This window comes from Anomaloglossus baeobatrachus, chromosome 4 (assembly GCF_048569485.1).
Source record: "Anomaloglossus baeobatrachus isolate aAnoBae1 chromosome 4, aAnoBae1.hap1, whole genome shotgun sequence".
In the NCBI taxonomy this organism is placed as follows: Eukaryota; Metazoa; Chordata; class Amphibia; order Anura; family Aromobatidae; genus Anomaloglossus; species Anomaloglossus baeobatrachus.
In genome coordinates, this window is record NC_134356.1 from 329,680,592 (window position 1) to 329,708,465 (window position 27,874).

Below are 27,874 nucleotides of genomic sequence, written 5' to 3' on the forward strand. Positions count from 1 at the left end.
CAATTAATTAAATATTCCCAACTCATCATCATCACAGAAGAATAATAATACAGTTTAACAAATTTCTGGAATTTTAAAATGGTTACATGTTACATTAAGAATTAAGATACCTGTTCCAATAAAACTAGATAACCGATTCCCTGATCCCTAGTCATATAGTCAGGTACAGACATTAAGACACAAGTAATGAAGGAAGACATGACAGTCAAGACTAGGAAAGGAAGACAAGGAAATATACTTAAAAACAAATTATGAGAAGGCAACACTTTATTAAGAATGGCCTTCTAAGTAAGACATTCATAAAGCCATAGTGCAGAAAAATGAATTCTTATGTAAACAAATTATAAAGGTATTGTCTTCAGGCCACTTTACACGCTGCGATATCGTTACCAATATCTCTAGCATGCGTACCCGCCCCCATCGGTTGTGCGTCACGGGAAATCGCTGCCCGTGGCGCACAACATCGCTCGGACCCGTCACACTACTTACCTGCCTAGCGACGTCGCTGTGACCGCCGAACCGCCTCCTTTCTAAGGGGGCGGTTTGTTCGGCGTCATAGCGACATCACTATGTGGCCGCCCAATAGAAGTGGAGGGGCGGAGATGAGCAGGATAAACATCCCACCCACCTCCTTCCTTCCTCATTGCGTGCGGCCGTAGGTACGGTGATGTTCCTCGTTCCTGCGTGTCACACATAGCGATGTGTGCTGCCGCAGGAACGACGAACAACATCGTAGCTCCAGCAGCAACGATATTTGGGAATAGAGCAGCATGTCAATGAGCAATGATATGGTGAGTATTATCACTCATTAACAGTCGCTCCTGCGTGTCACACGCAACGACATCGCTAACGAGGCCGGATGTGCGTCACGAATTCCGTGACCCCAACGACATCTCTTTAACGATGTCGTTGCGTGTAAAGCGGCCTTTCTGGTTAGCATAGTCCTTCAATGAGCACCTACAGAAAATTAATTAGCCGCTTGCTACAAGTCTCTCTGTGTCTGTAGAGGATGTGGCATGTCTATGTTACCCAGACAGACCCTTCATTTTAACATACACAAAGTAGGCAACCCGTCATGTCCAATAATGCTATTGTCCTGCAGATATAGGGTTACTCTGTAGGCTAGTAGCGTTATGAAGGTGCCTAGTCACTGTACTGAAAGTGTGGTGGCTTCCAGGATAAATAAAGTTCATTTTCTCCCAGGTGCTGCACTTTCAGTAAAGCGGTCAGTCACTTTCATAATGCTATAAATCTGCAGATTAACCCTACATGTGCACAATAATAGTGTTACCTGGCCTGACATGTTCCCTTTTAGCTTTAGGTTCCTATAATGCAGACACAAATATGTGATTATTATCTCTAAAACATTTTCCTTCAGCAGTAAGGGTGGATTTAGACTGTGGCGATAAGCAACCAGCGGTCAGCTACATAGAAGCTGATTGGCGGTGTTTTAACAGCATATTTAAATAAACTGAATTCACTTCCATGAGCACAGAATCATTGTTAACACAGTCATTCTGTGCACATAGACTGTTGTTTTTTTCGGCACTACTAGTCCTGTTTACACTGGATAATATGCTGCTGAAAACCAGCATATTAAGGCCCCGTCACACACAACGAGATCGCTATCGAGATCGTTGCTGAGTCACAGTTTCTATGACCTAGCAACGATATCGCCAGCGATCTCGTTATGTATGACACCTACCAGTGATCAGGCCCCTGCTGTGAGATCGCTAGTCGTTGCTGAATGGTCCGGACCATTTTCTTCAAAGGCAATGTCCTGCTGGGCAGGACACATCCCTGTGTTTGACACCTACCAACCACCTCCTAACACGGTCCCAACGCCCACCGAGATCGTTATACAGGTCGTTGATCGTTACTGCATCGTTGGTAAGGTCTGACTGTGTGACATCTCACCAGTGACCTCCCAGCAACTTACCAGCGATCCTTATTAGGTTGTATCATTGTCGGGATCGCTGGTAAGTCGTTGTGTGTGACTGGACCTTTAAGGCCCCGTCACACTAAGCAACATCGCTAGCAACATCGCTGCTAACGAACAACTTTTGTGACGTTGCTAGCGATGTTGCTTAGTGTGACATCCAGCAACAACCTGGCCCCTGCTGTGAGGTCGTTGGTTGTTGCTGAATGTCCTGGGCCATTTTTTAGTTGTTGCTGTCCCGCTGTGAAGCACAGATCGCTGTGTGTGACAGCGAGACAGCAACAACTAAATGTGCAGGCAGCAGGAGCCGGCTTCTGCAGAGGCTGGTAACCAATGTAAACATCGGGTAACCAAGAAGCCCTGTCCTTGGTTACCCGATATTTACCTTTGATACCAGCCTCCTCCGCTCTCACTGCCTGTGCTGCCGGCTCCTGCTCTGTGCACACGTAGCTGCAGGACACATCGGGTTAATTAACCCGATGTGTGCTGTAACTAGGAGAGCAAGGAGCCAGCGCTAAGCATTGTGCGGTGCTCCCTGCTCTGTGCACATTTAGCTGCAGCACACATCGGGTAATTAACCCGATGTGTGCTGTAACTAGGAGAGCAGGGAGCCAGCGCTCAGTGTGCGCTGCTCCCTGCTCTCTGCACGTGCGGTGGTAACCAAGGTAAATATCGGGTTGGTTACCCGATATTTACCTTAGTTACCAAGCGCAGCATCTTCCACGCGGCGCTGGGGGCTGGTCACTGGTTGCTGGTGAGCTCACCAGCAACTTGTGTAGCGACGCTCCAGCGATCCCTGCCAGGTCAGGTTGCTGGTGGGATCGCTGGAGCGTCGCAGTGTGACATCTCACCAGCAACCTCCTAGCAACTTACCAGCGATCCCTATCGTTGTTGGGATCGCTGGTAAGTTGCTTAGTGTGACTGGACCTTTACACTGAAGACCATCCTTATTTACACTGGAGATACATTGTCTGATTGCAACCAGCCGATATCAGTGACAACTGCCAAGGACATTTACACAGAAAGAAACTGATGGAAAAGTTCATTTCAATAGCATGTTTATTGTGTATGTATACTAATATGAACAAGAAATGGAAGCAATCCAATATAGAGCTCTAGTCTGAAATGAAATGGATGGAAAAGAGAATATAATAAGCTAAGTAGACTGTGAGCCCTCGCGGGCAAGGTTTTCTCTCATCCTGTACCTGTCTGTGCCTTGTATTGTTCATGTTTATTGTACTTGGTTTTATTATGTCTACACCTTTTCACATGTAAAGCGCCATGGAATCAATGGCGCTATAATAATAAATAATAATAAGTATAATTTGAGCAAAATGGAGAACAGGTCCTATTTTCCTTTTTGTAACTAAATAATAGTGTCATGTCATTGTAACATATGTGTTAAATATATTTTAAATGGTAAAACAAAGCACATTAAAAATAATACCTACATATATGTGATATAATACATAATATAAAAATATAATACTTTTTCTTTAAATCTAGAATGTGCCCAAAGTTATTGCCTTACATCATTTTGGAATTAGACATTAAATTAATAGCCCATTCTACAGATAAAGAATAAAGTATAATACTGTCATTAGTCCAGCTTGAAATTCATAAATATAACTATGATGAATAGTCTCATAAAGAAAGACATTTGCAGGAGAATAGCTTAATGTTTTTATTAACACAAATGAACCTCCACGTACATATAGAAACAGCAGGGTAGTCTGTTACTATTATTCTCTCTGAATTACCCAGAGATCTCACACTGATGAGCTACTCATGCTTTAACTGACTTAAGAAAATGTGTATTTAATTAAATGTTTAACCTCTTTTTCCTCTTCCAAGGAACCCACATTTATTATGAACTAGCAGCTCTGTACTAGCTTAACCACTACAGAAGCCAAAAGCTATTTCTCAAAAAGTGGATTAACATAATGCCTTTAAGTATCAAAACCAAAGATTGAATTGAATAATGCTGCAAATTTTAGTACCTAAAAAGAAATGAAAAGCAGACTAATGTGCACTGTAAAAGCAATATATATAAATGAAAGAATTGCATAAAGTAGACCAATTTATCCATAGCTAAGTAAAAACTGTCCCATCTGACTAATGCAATAAAACACATTGTAAAGCGTAGGATTCATGCAATCTGTCACTCCATCCAAGGGTTTGTTGTTTTCCATTCACTAATCAACACCTATAGACACATACAAATTGTAATGGGGATTTACAGATACTGGAAATTGTAGACTGACACCCCGAGGACTTGTATAAAGGCCCCGTCACACTAAGCAACATCGCTAGCAACATCGCTGGTAACGAACAACTTTTGTGACGTTGCTAGCGATGTTGCTGTGTGTGACATCCAGCAACAACCTGGCCCCTGCTGTGAGGTCGTTGGTTGTTGCTGAATGTCCTGGGCCATTTTTTAGTTGTTGCTGTCCTGCTGTGAAGCACAGATCGCTGTGTGTGACAGCGAGACAGCAACAACTAAATGTGCAGGCAGCAGGAGCCGGCTTCTGCTGAGGCTGGTAACTAATGTAAACATCGGGTAACCAAGAAGCCCTGTCCTTGGTTACCCGATATTTACCTTTGATACCAGCCTCCTCCGCTCTCACTGCATGTGCTGCCGGCTCCTGCTCTGTGCACATGTAGCTAGCTGCAGGACACATCGGGTTAATTAACCTGATGTGTGCTGTAAGTAGGAGAGCAAGGAGCCAGCGCTAAGCGGTGTGCGCTGCTCCCTGCTCTGTGCACATTTAGCTGCAGCACACATCAGGTAATTAACCCCATGTGTGCTGTAGCTAGGAGAGCAAGGAGACAGCGCTCAGTGTGCGCTGCTCCCTGCTCTCTGCACGTGTGGCTGGACACTGGTTGCTGGTGAGCTCACCAGCAACTCGTGTAGCCACGCTCCAGCGATCCCTGCCAGGTCAGGTTGCTGGTGGGATCGCTGGAGCGTCGCAGTGTGACAGCTCACCAGCAACCTCCTAGCAACTTACCAGCGATCCCTATCGTTGTTGGGATCGCTGGTAAGTTGCTTAGTGTGACGGTACCTTAAGACAGCAAAACAAAGGCACAGCTATCAAATGTCTTGAGAGGGAAATGACTTTAGTGAACAGCACCCAAGACAGATTGATAGGGGATTACATAGATAAAATGAAAGCACAACCTTAATTGTAGTGGCTGAAAAGGTAAACTCTTCCTTATCTAACATTCTTCTAGCTGCCTGTGAGATGACCTTGCTCCAAGATGATGTGTGGCCCTCTGATGGGATCCAAGGGGAGTAGCTCAGAAAAGTGGAGAACATATTGAATAAAAGATTTTCTGTGAAATTAAAGGTGTCTTGTCAAAAGGCGACATTAGAGATGTTAAAGATTTAGGTCTCTTTACCATTTACTTACCTATTCCATTGGATTAATCTTTGTAAAATAAAGTCAGTTTACTAATTGTGTAGAGGGTCATTACTTACAAATGGAAAGTTTGTCCAATATCTTATTAGAAAAGGAGTCCTTCTCCACCTATGAGCTTCTGATTAATGTTATGTTCTATAACACTGAGACATCATGCACTGTGAACTTTATTCTGTTCTGAATGCTAGATAGGATATACCCATATACTGTAGTTGCCTTAAATTGTGCTGTGATCACAAGGACTCACACCAATCCTTAGGGGTACTTTTCACATAGCGAGATCGCTAGCGAGATCGCTGCTGAGTCACAGGTTTTGTGACGCACCAGTGACCTCATCAGCAATCTCGCTGTGTGTGAGACTAAGCAGCGACCTGGCCCCTACTGTAAAATTGCTGATTGTTACACACTGTTCTGGTTCATTTTTTGCTTGTTGGTCTCCCGCTGTGCAACACGCATCAGCGTGTTTGACTGCGGGAGACTAACGAGCACCGACTCTGTGTAAGCAGCGTACGCTGGTAACCAGGGTAAATATCGGGTAACCAAGCAAAGCTTATTAAAGCATACGCTGCTTACAGGTTGCCAGCGCTGGCTCACTGCACACGTTGCCAGGGTAACTATTGGGTAACTAAGCAAAGCGCTTGCTTAGTAACCCAATGTTCACACTAGCTACGTATACAGGGAGCCAGCGCGGGCAGCCTGTAAGTGGTGTACGTTGGTAACCAGGGTAAATATCAGGTAACCAAGCAAAGCGCTTTGCTTAGTTGCCCGATATTTACCCTGGTTACCAAGCGCAGCATCGTTACAGGAGTCGCTGGTGGCTGGTGGCTGGATGCTGGGGAGCTCTGCCTGATTGACAGCTCACCTGCGACCATGTAGTGACGCACCAACAATCCCTGCCAGGTCGGATCGCTGGTGGGATCATTGTCGCGTAGCTACGTGTGACCCCAGCTTTAGAACAGGGCTATGCAATTCCCGATTAGACCGCTCATTGTCTATTGTAATGAGGAAGATAGCCAAGTACTGTGCTCAGTTGTTTCCATCAGTCTCCAGGCCCAAGACTCCTGTTCTTGTAATTCATGGCACCAACAGAGATAAGAAACTAATCAGCTTTTTTCTATATAGGTGATAAGATGTAATAGTATGACAATGTTTTTAATATGTTTTTCTTTAGTTTATGCTAACAGCAATAAAAGCAATGATGTGGTACATTAAACAAGTTATATATGCCCATATATTACAATGGATATGATTTGAATGTCTAGGTTAGATGTGACAATATTTTAGGCAAAGAAAATTCCTTTTGTATAAAACTAAGACTAGGTATTTTCTGATTTGAACCCATTTTCCAGTGAAAGCACTTTGGATAGTAGAGTTCTTTGGTGGCAAAACCATGAAAGGTACTCATATGGAAACAAGGAGTATAAAAACGTGTAAAAAAAACTAAACAAACAGAATATGTGTAAACCTTAGCTTCCTTCAAGGCCCCCATTTAATCTAATGACAGCTCTACACCCCCTTTGTATTCTCTCAAGCAACTTCATCAAGTAGTCAAATGGAATGGCTTTCTAATAGCCTAGAAGGCATTCCCAGAGCTGCTGAGCACTTTGCTGCTTTACCTTCACAGTTTGAACCAACTCATCCCAAAAGACATCAGTTGGGTAGAGGTCATTTGATCGTGAAGGTCATGTCAGCTGATGCAGCACTCCATCCGTCTCCATTTTGGTCACCTAGACCTTACAAAGACTGTATGTGTGTTTTGGGATCATTGTACTGGTGAAACACAAATTATGATCCCACTGTGTGGAAACCAGATGGGATGACATGTCATTGCAGATTGTTGTGGTAGCATTGCTGGACTGGTGTTCCATGAATTTGGAATAAATCAGCAACAGTGTCATCAGCAAGGCATACCCAAACCACCACACCTCCGATAGGCACCACACATGAAGAAACAATCTGCTCACCTTTTCTGTATTTCCCAAGACATGGCAGTTGGTACAGAAAATTTTTACTATTGACTCATTAGAACACAGTAAGAATTCCAATGTTATAATGTCTAGTCCTTTGTTGTTTCAACCAAACAAGTCCCTCCTTTTTTGCAGTCCTCAGTAGTTTCTTCTTTGCAGTAATTTGAAAAAGAAAATGTAATTTTTCTTGCAGTCTCCTCTGACCAATTGATGTAATTCAGTGTGACAGGAGCTGCTATCACTGCTCCCCCATGCCCTCTGGGATGTTACACAACAGGGTGTGCTCCCTGATATTAGTAACAGCCAGTCTCCTGATAGCTGCATCTCTGCTGTTAGAGAACAGGGTTGTGGCCATGTACCCTGTTCTTAGACAGAAGCAGCTATCAGGAGACTGGTTGTTACTAACAGCAGGGAGCACACCCACTGATGTGTGATGTGTAGAGAGGTGTGGGGATGTCAGTCAGGGAGGAGGAGTGACTCTGAATGTCTCGACATGCTAAATCATGGTCCTGGCTGGAAGCATGGGTTTGTGTGGTGTAAGACATACATCTCTGCAGGCTGCATGTTGTCATTGCCTTTGGCTGGCCAGGACCAAATAATGGTTCACCGTAGAAAATCATGGTACTTCTAAATGTGGATGCTCAGGTAAGGTCCAAACCCATAATTCCAGGAAAAGTCCCAGCACAACTCAGTATAATACGTGACAGTCACTCTCCTTTTTCCTCTATTCCACATCTCTTGCAGAGGAGATAGTACAGGAGGTCTGACCACTATGGTGAGAATAGAAACACAAGCTTCCAAACATTTCCATATCTATCTCTATTCTCCTCGTAGAGGAGGGGGGAAGAGGATTTGCCATAGTGTCAGTGAAGAGCCTTTTGCTACCAGATGCTTGAAGAGGTCCCATCCTGAAATCTCAACTTCAATCACCCACCAGTCTGTCCTGACCCATTACCTCTTAGACTTGGGGCCTTGTTGCTGAAGACCATCCTCTGGACTCTAACTGCTTGGGGCAATTTCTCATGGATGACCGATGTCTAGTTTCAATGGTGTCTCTCGGTTTGTGTCTCGGTCAACACTTTTGGATTACACTCTCTCACTCTGGTATTCTCCCTCTTTGTTGGTTGTCACGAGTCACCCACTGTATACGGTCTTGATGGCCTCACAGACCATAGGTCTGCTCTAGTCAAAAGCTTGTCCCTATCTGAAGTCCCACAGGAAACCATCACTTTCCCTAGAGACTAACCTTCCCATTGAGGGCTGGTCCCAACACTTAAAAGGGTTATCCAGCTTCATTTGCCTTTTTTTTGTCATTTCACTATTAGGCTACATAGGGGCAGGCAAGTAGATAGCAACTACCTACCTGCCCTGCTGTCAGCCCCTCGCCCCGGCTCAGAGCAGTCATGTAACTGCTCCTGCCATGATTTTGCTGCTTCTTGTGATGTCACGCCGACAAGGGCAGGAGCTTGTGAAGGGCAACACAGCAGACTTCATGTTGCCGCCCTGCTAGGCAGGTACAGTGCGATGACTCCCTGCCCCCATTCCCTGCACCCTCCCACATATCCCATAGTGCAGTGGTCTCACAGATGCTGCCCGTAGGCCACATGCGGGTGGCTCCTGATGCTTCTTGTGGCGCGCAGGCCCGCAGACCCCTTGCTGATCGCTGCCTGTGCTGGGGCCGTACTCCATCGGCAACCACTTCTCCTGGGTACCAGGTCACTGTCAACCCGAGTCAGGACGTCTCCTCAGTCACACCTTTACACATTTACAGTCACTACTGAACTGACTACTCTCCACAGTTTGCCCCTCCTACCTGGTCAACTAGTGGACTGGAGTGGCTCCACATCTAGGCGGCCATTTTGGGATTACCTGGGTTTTTGGTGTTACCGCCACTGGGGTTCTGGGTCCCTAAGGGGGTAGGCACTGCATCCTGGTGGGGATGCAGAACCTTATAGCACCCTGATGGGTTCAGGGGCGATACAGCAACATGTCAATTTATGCTGTGGAGACGTGTGTCCTCAACTGGGAAAACAGAGTCTGCGGCCTCATTAGTGAATGGTTCCATTGTGGGTTTCAGCTGAATCACGTATTTCAGAGATGTAGATGGAAACCCCAATGTAAGTGCTCAGCATAGAGTACAAGAGAAATGTGGACTGATCCAAAATGCTCTGTACCCAAATCGCCAACAAATAGCATTTAACTAAACCCATAAAAACACAAGTCCCCACTCAGGTCCATCATCAGCTAACAGAAATATAGGGGACTTCCACATTACTGGTAGCACAAAAGCTCTCAAAAAAGCTATGGCTCCCCCATCAAAAAAAGAATATCAGTAAAATCTGTGCTCCCAACCAAAATGCCCCCCTCCCTACTAAGCCCCACAATATGTCTAAACCACAGTTGGCGTCCATGGCGACATGTTTGCCATTGTCATTGATGTATTGAGGAGAGCCCACTAAAATGTACGGGGTGTAGGTTTAAAGAAGCATGAGCTGGGCACAATGTACGGGTACTATAATGTACTGGGCACAAGGGCTTATTTGCAATTTTTAATTCTGCAGCATTCACTGGGTTTGACACCATGGGTGTTTTCCAGAGACTAAATTGTCACTACACCCATAGATGAATTCCCAGAGGGGAGTAATTTCCAAAATGTTGTCAATTGAGGGGGATTTTTTCTGTTCTGGCACTTAGAGGCTCTGTAAATGGAGTCTGCAAACTATTCTAGGAAAATTTGTGCTCCAAATATCAAATGGGGCTCCTTTCCCTCTGAGCCCTGTGGTTCAGCCAAACAGTACTGTACGGTCACATGTGGGGTATTGCCACTTCAGGGGAAATTGTGTAACACATTATGAGGCCTTTTTTACCTATTCAGTTTGTGAACATTTTAAATCTGGGGTTAAAACATTGTGTTGGTAAAAATGTAAGTATTTTTTGTTCACTGCCCATAAAAGTATAACATTTTGTGACACACCTGTAGTGTCTATATGCTCACTGTACCCCTGGATGAATTCATTGATGGGTGAAGTTTGAAAAATGGGGTCACTTATGGGGGATTTGTGCTGTTCTGGCACCTCAGGGGCTCTGCCAATGTGACATGGCACCATTCCAACTAAATCTTCACTCCAATATGGAACTCCTTCCCTTCTTCATTTTATTACTGTGCTTCAAAAGTTGTTTTCTACCACATATGGGCTATCTGCGTACTCAGGAGAAATCGCAAAACAAATTGTATGGTTCATTATCTCCTGTTACCCTAGCGAATTTGAAAAACTTGGCGTTAACACAACATTTTTGTGGTTAAATTTTTTTTTTTCGTTTTCACAGCTCCAAGCATCTAGATAAATTCCTTGAGGGGTCTAGTTTTCAAAATGGGGTCACTTGTATGAGAGGTCCACTGTTTATGCACCTCAGGAGCTCTCCAAACGTGACATGGCGTCTCCTAAGGATTTCAGACAATTTTTTAGCCAAATGGCGCTCTTTCCCTTTCAAGCCCTGCTGTGCACCCAAAGAGTTGATTTTCACCACATATGAGGTATCTGCGTACTCAGGAGAAATTGCACAATACATTTTGTGGTGAATTTTTTCCTGATATTCTTGTTAAAAAAAAGCTACTTGGTTGAAGCAACAATTTTGTGGTAAAAAATGTTGTATTATTATTTTCACAGCTCAACCTTATAAACTTCCGTGAAGCCCCCAGGGGTTCAAATGGCTCACCAAACATCTAGATAAATTCTTTGAGGGGTCTAGTTTTCAAAATTGGGTCACTTGTTGAGGTGCTCCACTGTTGTGGTACATCATGGGCTCTCCAAACTCGACATGGCGTGCGCTAATGATTCCAGCTAATTTTGCTTTCAAAAATTCAAATAGTGCTACTTTCCTTCCGAGCCCTTTGATTTCCACCACATATGAGGTATTGGCGTACTCAGGACAAATTGCACTATAAATTTTATGGTGCATTTTTTTCCTGATACCCTTGTGAAAATAAAGCTACCTGGTTGAAGCAACAATTTTGTGGTAGAAAAAAAATATTTTCACAGCTCAACGTTATAAATGTCTGTGAAACCCCCGGGGGTTAAAATAGCTCACCAAACATCTAGATAAATTCCTTTGAGGGGTCTAGTTTCAAAAATGCGGTCACTTGTGGGGGAGCCTTAAACAATCATAGAATGGTGTCCAGCAAGGGAAGAAGACATTCTCCGGGTAAGATTTCCATGTGATTTTATTCCATGTGTGCTTAGTATATATAAAGTGGATAACAGACAGCCCCTAAACAGGGGAAAATATGTCTTGCAACGCATTTCGACCGAATCACTTGGTCTTAGTCATGACATGGAAATCTTACCCAGAGAATGCCTTTCTTCCCGTGCTGGACACCATTCTATAATTGTTTGAGGCTGCCCGGCTTTTGGTCCATGATGCGGTGAAGAGGCGAGGAGATCTGAAGTGGGTGAGCTGAATGTTCTATTATTTATTACTTTTGAGGGAGCTACACTTTTTAGGCACCTCAAGGGTTCTCCAAATGCAACATGGCATCCGCTAATAATTCCAGCTAATTTTGCTTTAAAAAATTCGGCACTCCTTTCCTTCCAAGCCCTGCTGTACACCCATACAATTAATTTCCACCACATTTGAGGTATCAGTGTACTCGGGACAAAGTGCACAATAAATTTTATGGTGCATTGTCTCCTGAAAGCCTTGTGAAAAGGCAACATTTTATGGCTAAAATAACATTTTTGTGTAAAAAAGTAAAACTTTCATTTTTTTCATTCACATAGATTTAGTTTCTGTGAAGACCCTAAAGGGTTAATAAACTTTTTAGATGTGGTTAAGAGGACTTTGAGGAGTGCAGTTTTCAGAATGGTGTCACATTTGGGTATTTTCTGTCACCTAGGCCTTTCAAACTAACTTTGAATGTGATATGGTCCCAAAAAAATGGTTTTGTAAATTTTGTTGGGAAAATTAGAAATTGCTGATGAACTTTGAATACTTCTAACTTCCTAACAAAAAAAAAAATTCTTTCAAAAACTGCACTAGTGTAAAGTAGACATGTGGGTAATGTAATTTAGTAACTACCGTATTTTGTATGACAAAACTCTTGAGTTTATAGCCAAAAAATTTCAAAGTTTGAAAATTGCAAAACTTTCAAAATTTTTGCCAAATTTCTGAAATTTTCATAAATAAACACAAAAAAAAAATTGCCCTAAATTTACAACTATCATGAAGAACAATATGTAATGAAAAAACAAAGTCAGAATCACCAGGATCCGTTGAAGCGTTCCAGAGTTATAACCTGTCAAAGTGACACTGGTCAGAATAGTAAAAAATGGCCTGGTCAGATGGATGGTTTAGTGACCGGGAGTGAAGGGGTTAATCACTGCTGTTTTGTGATTGTTAAAATCAAGTGATTGATTAAAAATCAATCACTTGATTTTAAAATAGCACAGCTATGTCAACCGCAAAATTGTCTGGCAATTACCAATATCTGTGCGGTTTTGCGGGGGAAATCAAGTGATTTCTTGTTAAACAATAACCCAATAGAAGCAATTAACTGCAGTTTTCAGCCTTTGCATGGAAGCACCATGGCTGCGGCATAGCCTCTCTATCTGGCCTTTTCTTTAAACTGTATTTTAAAGTAGTCACTTTGCAAACTAACTAGCCATGGTGTGCCAGATATGCGTGTAACCAGCCATACTGTGTCCAAAGTTGCAATCAAAGGGCAGTCATTATTACACCTGCACCACCATGTCATTGGGGTTTAATTTCACTTTGTAGACTAGCGAGAGTCTTAAAGAACTGTTCTTCAGCCCGCAGGTGACTTTTGAAGATAACTGATCCTATTTCAAACAGGTCAGATTGTGCTTTCAAGAGTTAGACCTCCTGTAGCAACATATAAAGTATTCTGATAATTCTATGATGACTCTTCCATACATAAGGGAGGTTTCTGAAGATAGTCGTCTTAAGTCTTCTGAAATTTTTCTGCGGTGACCTTAGTCATGGACAAAAATATGCATGAAGGATGCATACTGTATTCCAAAGGGGTTATCTAAAAATACTCACAATCATATTGTTATAAAACTGCACAGTAGTCCGGCAAAAATATGCAACCAGCGCATATTATTAACTCCTACAAAAATAGAGAACATCATAGTAAATGTAATATAATAATTTATTGTCGTACTATATATATATATATATATAGTATATATATATATATATAGTATATATATATATATATATATATATATATGAACAGGATAATATGAAGGGCACATCCACAAAGGAAGATTAGCTACAAACTACAGTTAGGTCCAGAAATATTTGGACAGTGACACAATTTTCGCGAGTTGGGCTCTGCATGCCACCACATTGGATTTGAAATGAAATCTCTACAACAGAATTCAAGTGCAGATTGTAACGTTTAATTTGAAGGTTTGAACAAAAATATCTGATAGAAATTGTAGGAATTGTACACATTTCTTTACAAACACTCCACATTTTAGGAGGTCAAAAGTAATTGGACAAATAAACCAAACCCAAACAAAATATTTTTATTTTCAATATTCTGTTGCGAATCCTTTGGAGGCAATCACTGCCTTATGTCTGGAACCCATGGACATCACCAAACGCTGGGTTTCCTCCTTCTTAATGCTTTGCCAGGCCTTTACAGCCGCAGCCTTCAGGTCTTGCTTGTTTGTGGGTCTTTCCGTCTTAAGTCTGGATTTGAGCAAGTGAAATGCATGCTCAATTGGGTTAAGATCTGGTGATTGACTTGGCCATTGCAGAATGTTCCACTTTTTTGCACTCATGAACTCCTGGGTAGCTTTGGCTGTATGCTTGGGGTCATTGTCCATCTGTACTATGAAGCGCCGTCCGATCAACTTTGCGGCATTTGGCTGAATCTGGCCTGAAAGTATATCCCGGTACACTTCAGAATTCATCCGGCTGCTCTTGTCTGCTGTTATGTCATCAATAAACACAAGTGACCCAGTGCCATTGAAAGCCATGCATGCCCATGCCATCACGTTGCCTCCACCATGTTTTACAGAGGACGTGGTGTGCCTTGGATCATGTGCCGTTCCCTTTCTTCTCCAAACTTTTTTCTTCCCATCATTCTGGTACAGGTTGATCTTTGTCTCATCTGTCCATAGAATACTTTTCCAGAACTGAGCTGGCTTCATGAGGTGTTTTTCAGCAAATTTAACTCTGGCCTGTCTATTTTTGGAATTGATGAATGGTTTGCATCTAGATTTGAACCCTTTGTATTTACTTTCATGGAGTCTTCTCTTTACTGTTGACTTAGAGACAGATACACCTACTTCACTGAGAGTGTTCTGGACTTCAGTTGATGTTGTGAACGGGTTCTTCTTCACCAAAGAAAGTATGCGGCGATCATCCACCACTGTTGTCATCCGTGGACGCCCAGGCCTTTTTGAGTTCCCAAGCTCACCAGTCAATTCCTGTTTTCTCAGAATGTACCCGACTGTTGATTTTGCTACTCCAAGCATGTCTGCTATCTCTCTGATGGATTTTTTCTTTTTTTTCAGCCTCAGGATGTTCTGTTTCACCTCAATTGAGAGTTCCTTAGACCGCATGTTGTCTGGTCACAGCAACAGCTTCCAAATGCAAAACCACACACCTGTAATCAACCCCAGACCTTTTAACTACTTCATTGATTACAGGTTAACGAGGGAGACGCCTTCAGAGTTAATTGCAGCCCTTAGAGTCCCTTGTCCAATTACTTTTGGTCCCTTGAAAAAGAGGAGGCTATGCATTACAGAGCTATGATTCCTAAACCCTTTCTCCGATTTGGATGTGAAAACTCTCATATTGCAGCTGGGAGTGTGCACTTTCAGCCCATATTATATATATAATTGTATTTCTGAACATGTTTTTGTAAACAGCTAAAATAACAAAACTTGTGTCACTGTCCAAATATTTCTGGACCTAACTGTATGCGTATAATTAGTAGAGATGATCGTGTCTTTAGAAATTCTAATTCACCAACTTTGCAAAAACAGTGTTTTAATGTTAATTGATTCACAGCAAATCGCAGGTACTCCAATTACCCTGAAAAGAAATATATAATAGTCTGAGGATTATATCTGACTCCTTACCAGCTCTTTAATGCAAACACAGCCTTAATATCAAAGTGTCCTCCATATATATAGCTATGGGTAAACAGATGGTAATCGTTCACTGCTGTTTTGTCCCACACACTACCTATACAATATATTCAGTTTTTTGCCTATTTCTCCCTATTTCCATTGCTAAGCTGTTACACATCCTCTTACTAAACAGATTCACCCATAAATGGTTGCTACTCCGGCTTTAATATAGGCTATACTATGTTATAAATATGTTATGCTATGTAGCGTGGTAGCTACAAGGCATTATTAGGAAACTCACTTGGTCACGTCTGAGGTCAAATGAGCTTTCTCTGGCTAATACAATTTTCCAGATTGTGTAAATGGGCATTTTTTGGCAATTAGCACAATTGAAAAGTAAATTTGTCAAAAATTCAATTGACATAAAATCAATTTGCTTATCTCTAATAAGTAATAATACACGGTGAATAAATGGTTGAACTACAATGAAAGGTATACTAAAAAGGGCAGTGTGAAGTGAAACAAGAAGTGTAACAATATACACTGAAGAGCCATTAAAGGGAACCTGTCACCAGCTTTGGGGCCTATAAGCTGTGGCCACCACCACTGGGCTCTTATATACAGCATTCTAACATGCTGTATATAAGAGCCCAGGCCGCTGTGTAGAACATAAAAAAATACTTTATAATACTCACCTAGGAGGTTGCTCCGGTGCACAACAGTCAGATGGGTGGTGCCTCCTCTTTCAGCCATCTTGGTCTTCCTTCTTCTGAAGCCTGGATGCATAACACGTCCTACGTCATTCACACATGCCGGTATTGAGGTCCTGCGCAGGCGCACTCTAATACTTTGATCTGCCCTGAGCAGGGCAGATCAAAGTGCGCCTGCGTAGGATCTCAGTGCCGACGAGTGTGGATGACGTAGGACGTGTCATGCATGTCGTCTTCAGAAGAAGGAAGGGGGTGATCGCAGCTTATAGGCCCCAAAACTGGTGGCAGGTTCCCATTAAGGCTGGTTTCACACTACGTCTTTTTAACATCCGTCCTTAACGTTATTTTAGCGGACAAGCGGATCCAGTGCAAATGCGTTTTCATTTCAATGCATTTGCAATGGACTCGCGTTAACATCCGTTCACCTGCGTTTGCGTGCGTTATAGTGTGGATCCAGTGACTTGCAGTTTTTTAACATGTTTCAAAAACGCTACTTGTAGCGTTTTTGAGCTCCGTCCAAATACTGCAAATTGCTGGATCCTGACTATAACGCACGCAAACGCAGGTGAACGCTGGCGTGCTGATAGACAGGATCCTGCTTTTGTACTGAGCATGCCCAGAAAGTACTGAGCATGCCCAGAACCAGTCTCGCGTGATCTGTCTATCTCTCTACTCCCTCCCTCACCCTCTCTCTCTCTATCTCTGTCTTTCCCCCTTCCTCCCCTTCCTCTCTCTCCCACCTGAGAGCTGCGGACACTCGTAACCAAGGTAAATATCGCGTAACCACTTCTCTTAGTTACCCGATGTTTACGTTGGTTATGTGTGCAGGCAGCCCTGCTCCTAGCAGCTGCAGACACTCGTAACCAAGATAAATATCGGGTATCCAAGGCCGATGTTTACCTTGGTTACCAGCGTCTGCAGCTGTCAGAAGCCTCCTCCCAGTCTAGCTCCCCTCACTCCCGATCACATGACTCCAATGCCCGCCCCTAAACATCCAGTGCAGGATCCTGCAAAATAACATATGCGTTTGCATACGTTATTTGCTGTAAAAGCAGGATCCGTACTTCCGCTAAAAAAACGTTTTCAGCGGATGTTAAAAAGACGTAGTGTGAAACTAGCCTAAGCATAAAAAGTAGTACATACAGGTACAAACCATGGGATGCAACACAATTCCATAATGAGCCACAAAAACGGTTTAATAGTAATTATTAATGAATTTGAAGTTGATAAGTTGGGCTCTGAGATTTACCTTTCCATGGGTTTTGCTGCAGTAATCTTCAAAGTGATAATGTAATATTTGAATGGTTTATAATGCAATGTACATTTTAAAAGTAATACAAACATAGAGCAGCCCCATTAGTGTGAAAAAAACAGGTCTTCAATTACAGTCCCAGCCTAATTTTTATTAACGTAAGGTCTAGTTAATACAAGAATTTATCTGGTGATGCCAGGGAAGGAGTATACTAAGCATACATTCATTCCAATATTTCTTAACAAAGGACCTTCTTAATGACAATGATCTATTATACCCCCCCAAAAAAAAAATATTTACCTTTTTAAACATGACTTTCACTGGATTTTTTCATTAAAATTTGTAACCCTTCCAATTGTCACTGTTTAACTGAAGCAAAACCAAAAAAATTGGCCAACACATCATTTGGTATAGGTGCAATGAGTAAGTGCACATTCACACTGTACCATTAACAGACAAAACCTAGAGTATAAACAATGAGCAAATACTCTGTAGTAGGTAAATAAATAGTAATGGTACATGTAAATAACATAGGGTACTTAGTTGACACTTTTTTGATCAAAAGTGTGTAAAAGAAACAAGGTGTATCCAATCAAGATGATCCTGAACTCCAGTATCTTACCTCGCTATGTGCCAGTATTTGGACAGTAAGGGGTACTTCACACACAGCGAGATCACTACTGAGATCGCTGCTGAGTCACGTTTTTTGTGACCTCATTAGCGATCTCGTTGTGTGTGACACTGAGCAGCGATCTGGCCCCTGCTGTGAGATCGCTGCTTCTTACACACAGCCCTGGTTCGTTTTTTTATTGTTGCTCTCCCGCTGATAAGCACACATCGATGTGTGTGACACCGAGAGAGCAACAATCCTGAATGTGAAGGGAGCAGGAGCCGGCATCTGACAGCCTGCGGTAAGCTGTAACCAAGGTAAACATCGGGTAACCAAGGTGGTTACCCAATATTTACCTTCGTTACCAGCCTCCGCAGCTCTCATGCTGCCAGTGCCGGCTCCTGCTCCCTGCACACGCTAAGTTAAGCGGTGTGATCTGGTAACTAAGGTAAACATCGGGTAACCATACCCGATGTTTACCTTAGTTACCAGTGTCTGCAGCTTCCAGACGCCGGCTCCGTGCAAGCGCAGCGTCGCTTGCACGTCGCTGCTGGCTGGGGGCTGGTCACTGGTCGCTGGTGAGATCTGCCTGTTTGACAGCTCACCAGCGACCATGTAGCGATGCAGCAGCGATCCTAACCAGGTCAGATCGCTGGTCGGATCGCTGCTGCATCGCTAAAGTGTGAAGGTACCCTAAAGCATGACTGACTTTACTTGAATATAGTGAACTGATGAGATAAGGAGAAATAAGAATCCTCTGATGATAAAGCCCTTTAATCCCTTATCAATGATTCATGAACAAAGTTGAGTTACAGTATCATATAAATATGAAATACTGTAGTGATGCAATAACATGAAGTTGTAATTAAAAGTAGTGCAAATCACATATTTGTGCTAAACTCTTTTGGAAGCTTAATATTATAACTAGATCAATATATATTGATGAAGAAATATATTTTGAACAACTTCAAAAATTATTCTAAAAGTCATATTGTGTAAGTAAATAGTACTAATATGTGCCGCCCCTGGAGCGGGATCGAACCGCTCGGATCCAGGGGTGGTGATTGTTTGTGGCTCGAGGGTCTTCGGACCTGGGGGCTTAGGGGCCACACTCAAATGAAAAGGGAGTATTTACAGGGGATTTGGTATAGTTCGTGACGCAACCCGTGGTGTACAGTAATTGGGAGTACCGCCGCTGCCGTTGGGAGTTCCTAGGGTGATGGAGTGGGGCAGCTAGGTGACGTTGCCCTCCACGGGTAGAGGTAGGTCCCGGGACTCTGGTGGGTGATGCAGGGATGCAGCACTGCAGGGGTCAGTCGGGTACTCACTCAGCAATGAAGCAGACGCTGACAACAGGGTAAACCAAGTCTCTGAACGCTGCTGCCACTCGAGGGGAGCTCGTCCAGGTCCCATCCCCTACAATGCTGCCGGTGGTCCGTCACCTGCCTCCCGGCACTAAGTTTTAGATTGTAAGTTTCGGCTCGGTAGCTTGGAGCTATCCGGGACCCGCTCCCCACTGTGGCTAAGTGAAAAAGCCTGCTCTCAGGAGCTCAGACTTGGGATTTCAGTGGCCTGCTTGCTAGGAAAGCCCTATCCCCCTCGTTGCGCTAGATCCCCGATCTCTGAGCTGGTGGGAACAGTCCATAAAGGCCCTGTCCTCCGCAGGTTAATTGCTGGGTTGCCTGAAGCTTCTCCCTGACCTAGGGTCCGTGTACCCAATTGTGCCTTCGGTCCCAGACTTGTGACAGGACCAGGCTGCTGACCGTCCTCCTTGATGGGTCGCAGGCACCTAACCTCAATCCCCTGCGACCGTGGGTCCGACTCCTCTAGGTCCAGACTACAGTCTGCGACCTAGTTTACTTCTCCCCTGGAAGCTCCAACTCCCAGCTTCCTCAGAGCTCCACACAGCTAGAGGGCCACCACTGAACTGACTTGACACCTCCCACCTCCCTGACCCCTAGGTTGGCAGCCCTATTCTTGCTTAAGCAGCCCACTGGTGTGCCTGACAGGTGTGGTGCAATGTGTATCTAGGATTTGTGAATGCTGGTGGAGGCAGCACTGTAGGATAGAGACCCAGAACCTTGGGGGGTTGAATACTGCACGGGGAGGGCAGTTTGTGCAGTATCCTGTGACGACCTGAGTAGTCCAGGGGCATCACAAATACATTTATAGAAAGGCTGTAAAACAGAAAAAGCTATGTCCCAGTTTGATATTAGATAAGCAAGGATGGTTGACCTTAGGGAGATCAACATCCAACAAAGCGGAGACACCATCACGTGTTTCTCTACGCAGTGATTCTAGAGCAGTTTGATATTAGGGCCCATTAATATGAGTATAGGGGCCCTAATGCTATTTCAAAATATAGAGATTTTTATCTATTGTCTAGTATTGTGTATGGCAACTGATCATGCAGAACTAAGAAATTACATAAATTGGTTATCCAGTTACAACCCTTTCATGGTGCTATTTGGTGGGGTTCCAAAGATTAAACCCTACAAATCAAAATTTGATAGATCATCCTAACAGTAGGCCTGGAGATCTGTTCTAAATCATTGCCAGACAGTTCTCACTGAAAAGAACCTCTACATTTCTGGAAATCCTCATGGTGAGTTTTACACATTTTGGATGTAATATTTGTGGTAATAGACAAAATTAGGTAAAGTTCATATCTTATATCTCCATCTAAATAATTTTACATTATATATTTGTAGCTTGGAAAGGAGGTACACATAGCAGTATTGATATTTGAAGTTACCACATGTGTTGGGCTAGTAACTCATTTCATGTAATTAAAATGGCAATATGCAGTCATGCAGTCATGTATGAAAGTGTTGGCACCCTTGAAATTGTTCCTGAAAATGAAGTATTTCTACCAGAAAATTATTGCAATTACACATCTTATGTTATACACGTTTAATACCTTTTTGCAGGGGAGTAACTACTGCGGTCGCAGCGGTCACCATTGCGACCGGGCCTGGCAAGTTATGGGCCTGCGGCCGCCCGGCAGGTCAGCAGCCAGCTCCTTTCTGTGAGAGGAGCTGCGCTGTTCTGCCGCAGACCACGTGGCCGGTGACACCAGTTCCCTCTGCCTGGTGTCAGCGGCGGTGTCACCGGGCCCCCGTCATCGCACACTATGATATTGCATAGAGCGGCCGGCGCCGCTCTATGCATCATCATTCTTCCTCCATGCCTGCGCAGTGATGTCACTCCTGTGCGACTGCTGTGTGTGGTGAGAGCACAGAGCGCAGGACAGGAGGACGCCAACCGGAGCCACGGGGGAACGAGGAGAGGGGAGGATGAGCAGTGGGAAAACAAGAGGTGAGGACAGAGCAGCAGTGGAAGGAGAAGACAGGTGAGTACTTGATTTTTTATTTTTTTTTATCCATCAGTGAGTACACGGGGAAGCTAGCTGCAGGACACATGGAGGCCTTGGGGGGGCCTGGCTGCATCACATATGGAGGCCTTGGTGGAGGGGGACTGCATGACACATGGATCCTTGGGGGGGCCTGGCTGCATCACACATGGAGGCCTTGGTGAGGAGGGGGCTGCATGACACATGGAGTCCTTGGGGGGGCCTGGCTGCATGACTCATAAAGGCCTTGATGGGGCCTGGCTGCAGGACACATGGAGGCCTTGGTGGGGGGCTGGCTGCAGGACACATGGAGACCTTTGTGGGGGGCTGGCTGCATGACACATGGAGGCCTTTGGGGGGCCCTGGCTGCATGACACATGGAGGCCTTGGGGGGAGGCCTGGCTGTATGACACATGGAGGCCTTGGGGGGGCCTGGCTGCATGATACATGGAGGCCCTGGGGGGATGGCTGCATGACACTTGGGGGAAGTGGCTGCATGACACATGGAGGCCCTGGGGGGGGCTGGCTGCATGACACCTGGGGGGGCTAGCTGCATGATATATGGAGGCCCTGGGGGGGCTGACTGCATGACACATGGATACCCTGGGAGGGCTGGCTGCATGACACATGGAGGCCTTGGTGGGGGCGGGCTGGCTGCATGACACTTGAGGGGGCTAGCTGCATGACACATGGAGGCCCTGGGGGGGCTTTCTTCATGACACATGGAGGCCCTGGGGGGGCTGGCTGCATGACACCTGGGGGGGCTGGCTGCATGATACATGGAGGTCCTGGGTGGGCTGGCTGCATGATACATGGAGGCCCTGGGGGGCTGGCTGCATGACACCTGGGGGGGCTGGATGCATGATACATGGAGGTCCTAGTGTGGCTGGCTGCATGATACATGGAGACCCGGGGGGCTGGCTGCATGATACATGGAGGCCTGTGGGTGCTGGTTGCATGATACATGGAGGTTTATGGGGCTGCATTATACATGAGGTCTATGGGGCTGCATAATAAACATGAAGGACACCTTATACATGGACTGTAGGTGTGCATTATACATGGAAGAGTATGGGTGCGTTATAAAACATGGAAGAGTATGTGGTGCAGTATAATATATGGAGTACTATGGGGTGAATTATAATATATAGAGAACTATGGGGTGAATTATAATACATGGAGAATTATGAGAAATTCATTATAATAATTGGAGGGCTGTGAGGGCTACTTTATACATGGAGGACTATGGGGGTGCATTATAATATATGGAGGACTATGAGGGTTCATTATAATATATGGAGGACTATGGGGTGAATTATAATACATGGAGAACTATGGGAAATGCATGATAATACATGGAGGACTATGGGGGTGCATTCTAATATATGAAGGGTTATGTGGGAACCTTTATACTATATGGAAGGCTATGTGGGGGCCATTATAGTATTTGGAGAACTATATATGAGGGAGGACAAAGATACAAGCATGGGATGGGAATGTTTTGTGCTGAGGGAAAAAGGCCCTTTCCCTCGGCACCCAGCTTTCCCATGCTCTGTTGTACATCTTTTCTCAGCACCCAGCTTTCCCATGCTCTGATCTGGGAAAGCTGTGTGCTGAGGGAAAGATGTATAGCAGAGCATGGGAAAGCTGGGTGCCGAGGACAAGATGGATATCAGAACATGGGAAAGCTGGATGCTGTGGGTAAAAGCCAAGTGTCAGCGTCATTATCCTGTACCCCGAGTGTCAGTGTCATTTTCCTGTACCCTAAAGGGGGTGTTACACGCAGCGATATCGCTAACGATATCGCTGATGAAAGTACCCGCCCCCGTCGGTTGTGCGTCACGGGCAAATCGCTGCCCTTGGCGCACAACATCGTTAAGAGCCGTCACACGGGACTTACCTGCCTAGCGACGTCATTCTGGACGGCGAACCGCCGCCTTTCTAAGGGGGCGGTTCGTTCGGCGTCACAGCAACGTCACTAAGAGGCCACCCAATAGAAGCGGAGGGGCGGAGATGAGCGGGTCGAACATCCCGCCCACCTCCTTCCTTCCTCATTGCCGGCGGCCGCAGAGACGGTGATGCTCCTCGTTCCTGCGGTGTCACACGTAGCGATGTGTGCTGCCGCAGGAACGACGAATAACCTCTGTTCTGAACAAGCAACGATTTTATGAAAATGAACGACGTGTCAACAATCAACAATAAGGTGAGTATTTTTGATAGTTAACAGTCGTTCGGAGCTGTTACACACAACGACGTCGCTAATGACACCGGATGTGCGTCACGGAATCCGTGACCCTGGCGATATATTGTTAGGTATGTCGTTGCATGTAACGGGGCCTTAAATGTCGGTGTACGTGGAGGGGGGGCCCCGGTCCAAATTTTGCACCAGGGCCCATCAAACTCTAGTTACGCCACTGCCTTTTTGTATATTGGAACAACACAAAAAACACTGAGGAAAAAAAAGGCAAATTGGACATAATTTCACACAAGACCACAAAAATGGGCTGAACAAAATTTGGCTGCACACCCTTTGTTATAAATAACTGCAATCAATCACTTCATATAACTATTAACAAGCTTCTTACACCTCTCAACTGGAATTTTTGACCACTCTCTTTTTGTAAACCCCTCCAGGTCTCTCATATTTGAAGTGTGCCTTCTCCCAACAGCAATTGTAAGATCTCTCCACAGGAGTTGAATGGGATTTAGATCCAGACACATTGCTGGCCACGTCAAAATTCTCCAGTGCTTTGTTTCCATCCATTTCTGAAGTATGTTTGAGGTCACTGTCCTGCTTGAAGACCCATGACCTAGGATGCAAACCCAGCTCTCTGACATTGGGTATTTCATTACGACATAAAATCCTTTATCAGTCCTCAGATTTTATGTTTCCTTGCACAAGGCAAGGCACCCAATGCCAGATGCAGCAAAACATCTTTGAACCTCCACCATATTTGACGGTAAATACTATGTTCATTTCTTTGTGGGCCTCATTCTGTTTTCGGTAAACAGAATGATGTGCTTTACCAAAACGCTCTATCTTAATTTAATCTGTCCAAAGGACACTTTCCCAGAAGGATTTTGGTTTACACATGTATATTTTGTCAAATTGCAGTTTAGCTTTTTTATGTCTCTGTGTAAGCAGTGGGGTTCTTCTAGGTCTCCTGCTATAGTGTTTCATTTCATTCAAGTATCGACAGATAATTTAACTTCAGTGCCACATGTTGTAAACTTCTTGATTATGTTGCGCACCGTGGTAAAAGAATATCAGGATCTCTGGAGATGGACTTGTAACCTTGAGATTATTGATATTTTTCTACAATGTTGGTTCTTAAGTCCTCAGATAGTTCTCTTCTCCTTTTTTTGTTCTCCATGCTTAGTGCGGGACACATAGAAACAAAATGCAAAGATCGAGTCAACTTCTCCACTTTTTATCTGGTTTCAGATGTGATTTTTATATTGCTCACACTTCTTACTTGCCACATGTGAGTTTGAAAGCACATCATATGCTTGAAATCAGGTTGTGTACCCATCATTTTGGGAAAGTGACAACAATTTTGTCTGGCCCAATTTTGGAGTTTTGTGTGAAATTATGTCCAATTTGCCTTTTATTCAGTTTTTTTTTGTGTTGTTCCAATACACACAAAGAAAATAAACATGTGCATAACAAAGCATGTGTAATTAAAATAATTTTCTAGGACAAATACTTCATTTTCAACAATTTCAAGGGGGCCAACACTTTGGGCCATGACTGTACATTTACAATCACATTAGCCTGTTTTGCAGTAAATGGAGCCACCTGCATCCTGATGTGTGCCACTTGGTATGATGACACATGATACTTTACAATAGATGGTAATACATGTATTGCGCTGTTTTCGGCAGCTTTGTGTTTTCATGCAGCATCACGTTTAATTAGTAAATGAGTAACCGGTAATAACTAATTTTGTTTTTCTTTGCCTAGTTAAGATCTCTAGATGCTGACCGGTTTCCTTTTAGTTTCCTCTCAGACAATGAAATCAGTGGTCACAGTAAAATACATTAAGCACTCTGAATGCGGTTTTACACGTTTACACACTTCTGTGTTGTATAGTCATCTACCAAAAAACTTTTTGCTCTAGTTTTATACAGTCAGATAAGACACTAAAGATGATTTTCATTTACAACTTAATTATGACCATTTGTAAGTAAATCAGATGTTAAAGCAGCAGCCAAGGTATTCTAATTATGCTTGAATAAGTGACAACAAATGTGCTGCCATATTGGTTGTAAACTCCAAAATACTCAATAACTTGTTTATCCTCAGTTTCTGAGTAGGTCAATCAAAATAGAAAATTGTTACTACTTTTTTTTGTGTTTTTTCAAAATTGTTATCAGTTTTATTTGCTACTTTTTGTTCATGTCATGTAAAAGGAAACACAGCTCAACTTCTATTATGTACCTACTATAAGCCATATCTCATGTAACCATAATACAACATAATACTACATTAACCATAATACCACCACCAACTGCTGATGAGTAAAGGGGGCTTTACACGCTGCGACATCACTAATGCGGAGTCGATGGGGTCACGAAATTTGTGACGCACATCCGGCCGCATTAGCGATGTTGCTGCGTGTGACACCGATGAGCGATTTTGCATCGTTGCAAAAACGTGCAAAATCGCTCATCGGTGACATGGGGGTCCATTCTCGATTATTGTTACTGCAGCAGTAACGATGTAGTTTGTCGCTCCTGCGGCAGCACACATCGCTATGTGTGACGTCGCAGGAGCGAGGAACCTCTCCTTACCTGCGTCCCGGCCGCTATGAGGAAGGAAGGAGATGGGCGGGATGTTCCGGCCACTCATCTCCGCCCCTACGCTTCTATTGGGTGACCGCTCAGTGACGTCGCTGTGACGCCGCATGGACCGCCCCCTTAGAAAGGAGGCGGTTCGCAGGTCACAGCAACGTCACCGGGCAGGTAAGTAGTGTGACGGTATATTAGAAACAACAGAATACAGGACTTAATAACCATATTAACAAGTCACTATGACCAAAGTCACCATACCAAGTATGCAGAGAAAAACTAACCTAGTCAATGATATATAATCATTATTAATAAAGGCAAATACCCAAAAGTTTTGCAAAAATACAAAAAATATTTATTAATTTTATTAGTGACCGCAACACAAAGAGACATACACAGAAAAGTGATTTAAAATCAACACAGCAGAGCGGTGTGATACAGATGGAGACTCACTTATATGTGATATGGTTACATGAGGTATATGATTTATATAGATATGAGCTCTCAGAAGAGGTAAATAGCTGCTCTAAGAAATTTCAAATAATTAATTTACACAATAGAAAAATGACATCACAATATTGACCAGCAGACATATAGAAAATCATGTATTAATATTAACATTCAAGGTAAAATACCCATTTATACATAGTGCTACAATCGGTCAGATAATATACACAGGTCTATATCATAATATAAAGATGGCCCGCCGAATCAGAAGTGCCAGATGGAGAATTATAAGGCAGAATAAATTGCTAAAAGGCACCAACTGATCTAAAGAGATGCAAGATTCAATGCAGGTGCTGAAAGACCTTATATTTGGGGCAGCAAATGGTTAAATAGCAGCAGTGCCATTAATACTGAAATCATATAAGGCTACTATAATGGCAAGACAATGGCCCTCAGCACTGCTGCTACCGCTGGCCAATAACCTAAGATGGTAATCGGAGAGACGCAGAGAATAATACCAACCACAGTGGAGTCACCAACAAAACACACCGCCCCCACCTCGACGCGCGTTTCGCAACAGCTTCGTCGGGAGGTGTAGGGGCTGTGTGTCTGGATCCTTAAGAGCCCCCAGTGAGCCGCTTACCAGCCTATCGCGGCGCGCGGCGGATCACCGATGCCCGTCCCACACCGCACGTCGGAGTCCAGACAATCATGATGCACGCCGCAATCATGAGAGCCATGTGGACGCCAGGTGCAGCGGGGAGAGGCATACGAGAGCCGCCGCACGCACAGGCAGGAAGCTGAAATCACCATGTCAGCATCGGGCAAAGTGAGGGCAAACAGAATGCATAAAGCGATAGAATCAGAACAGTCAGTATCTGATCAGAGTCACAATATATTATAATAATACCTAATAGAAGTATATTATGAGCAGTAATGAAAGTTCTTGATGGTCTTTTGTTGTATATATGTTGCCATATATAGTTGTTCCAATTCCAGCTGCATGGGGGGTAAAAAAGGAGAACCAGATCTATAAAAGAAAAATATGTATGTGTGACGGGTCTGCGCGAAGTTGTGTGGCACGGGCAGCGATTTGCCCGTGTCGCACAACAGATGGGGGCGGGTACCCACGCTAGCGATATTGGGACCGATATCGCAGCGTGTAGCCTTTAGTCTATAGCTTTATTTGTAGATGTATCAGTGTAGGAGCAGGATCAATACATATTTCAATAACACATAACATAATAAGTATCAATTTACAATATACCTAGGAATATGG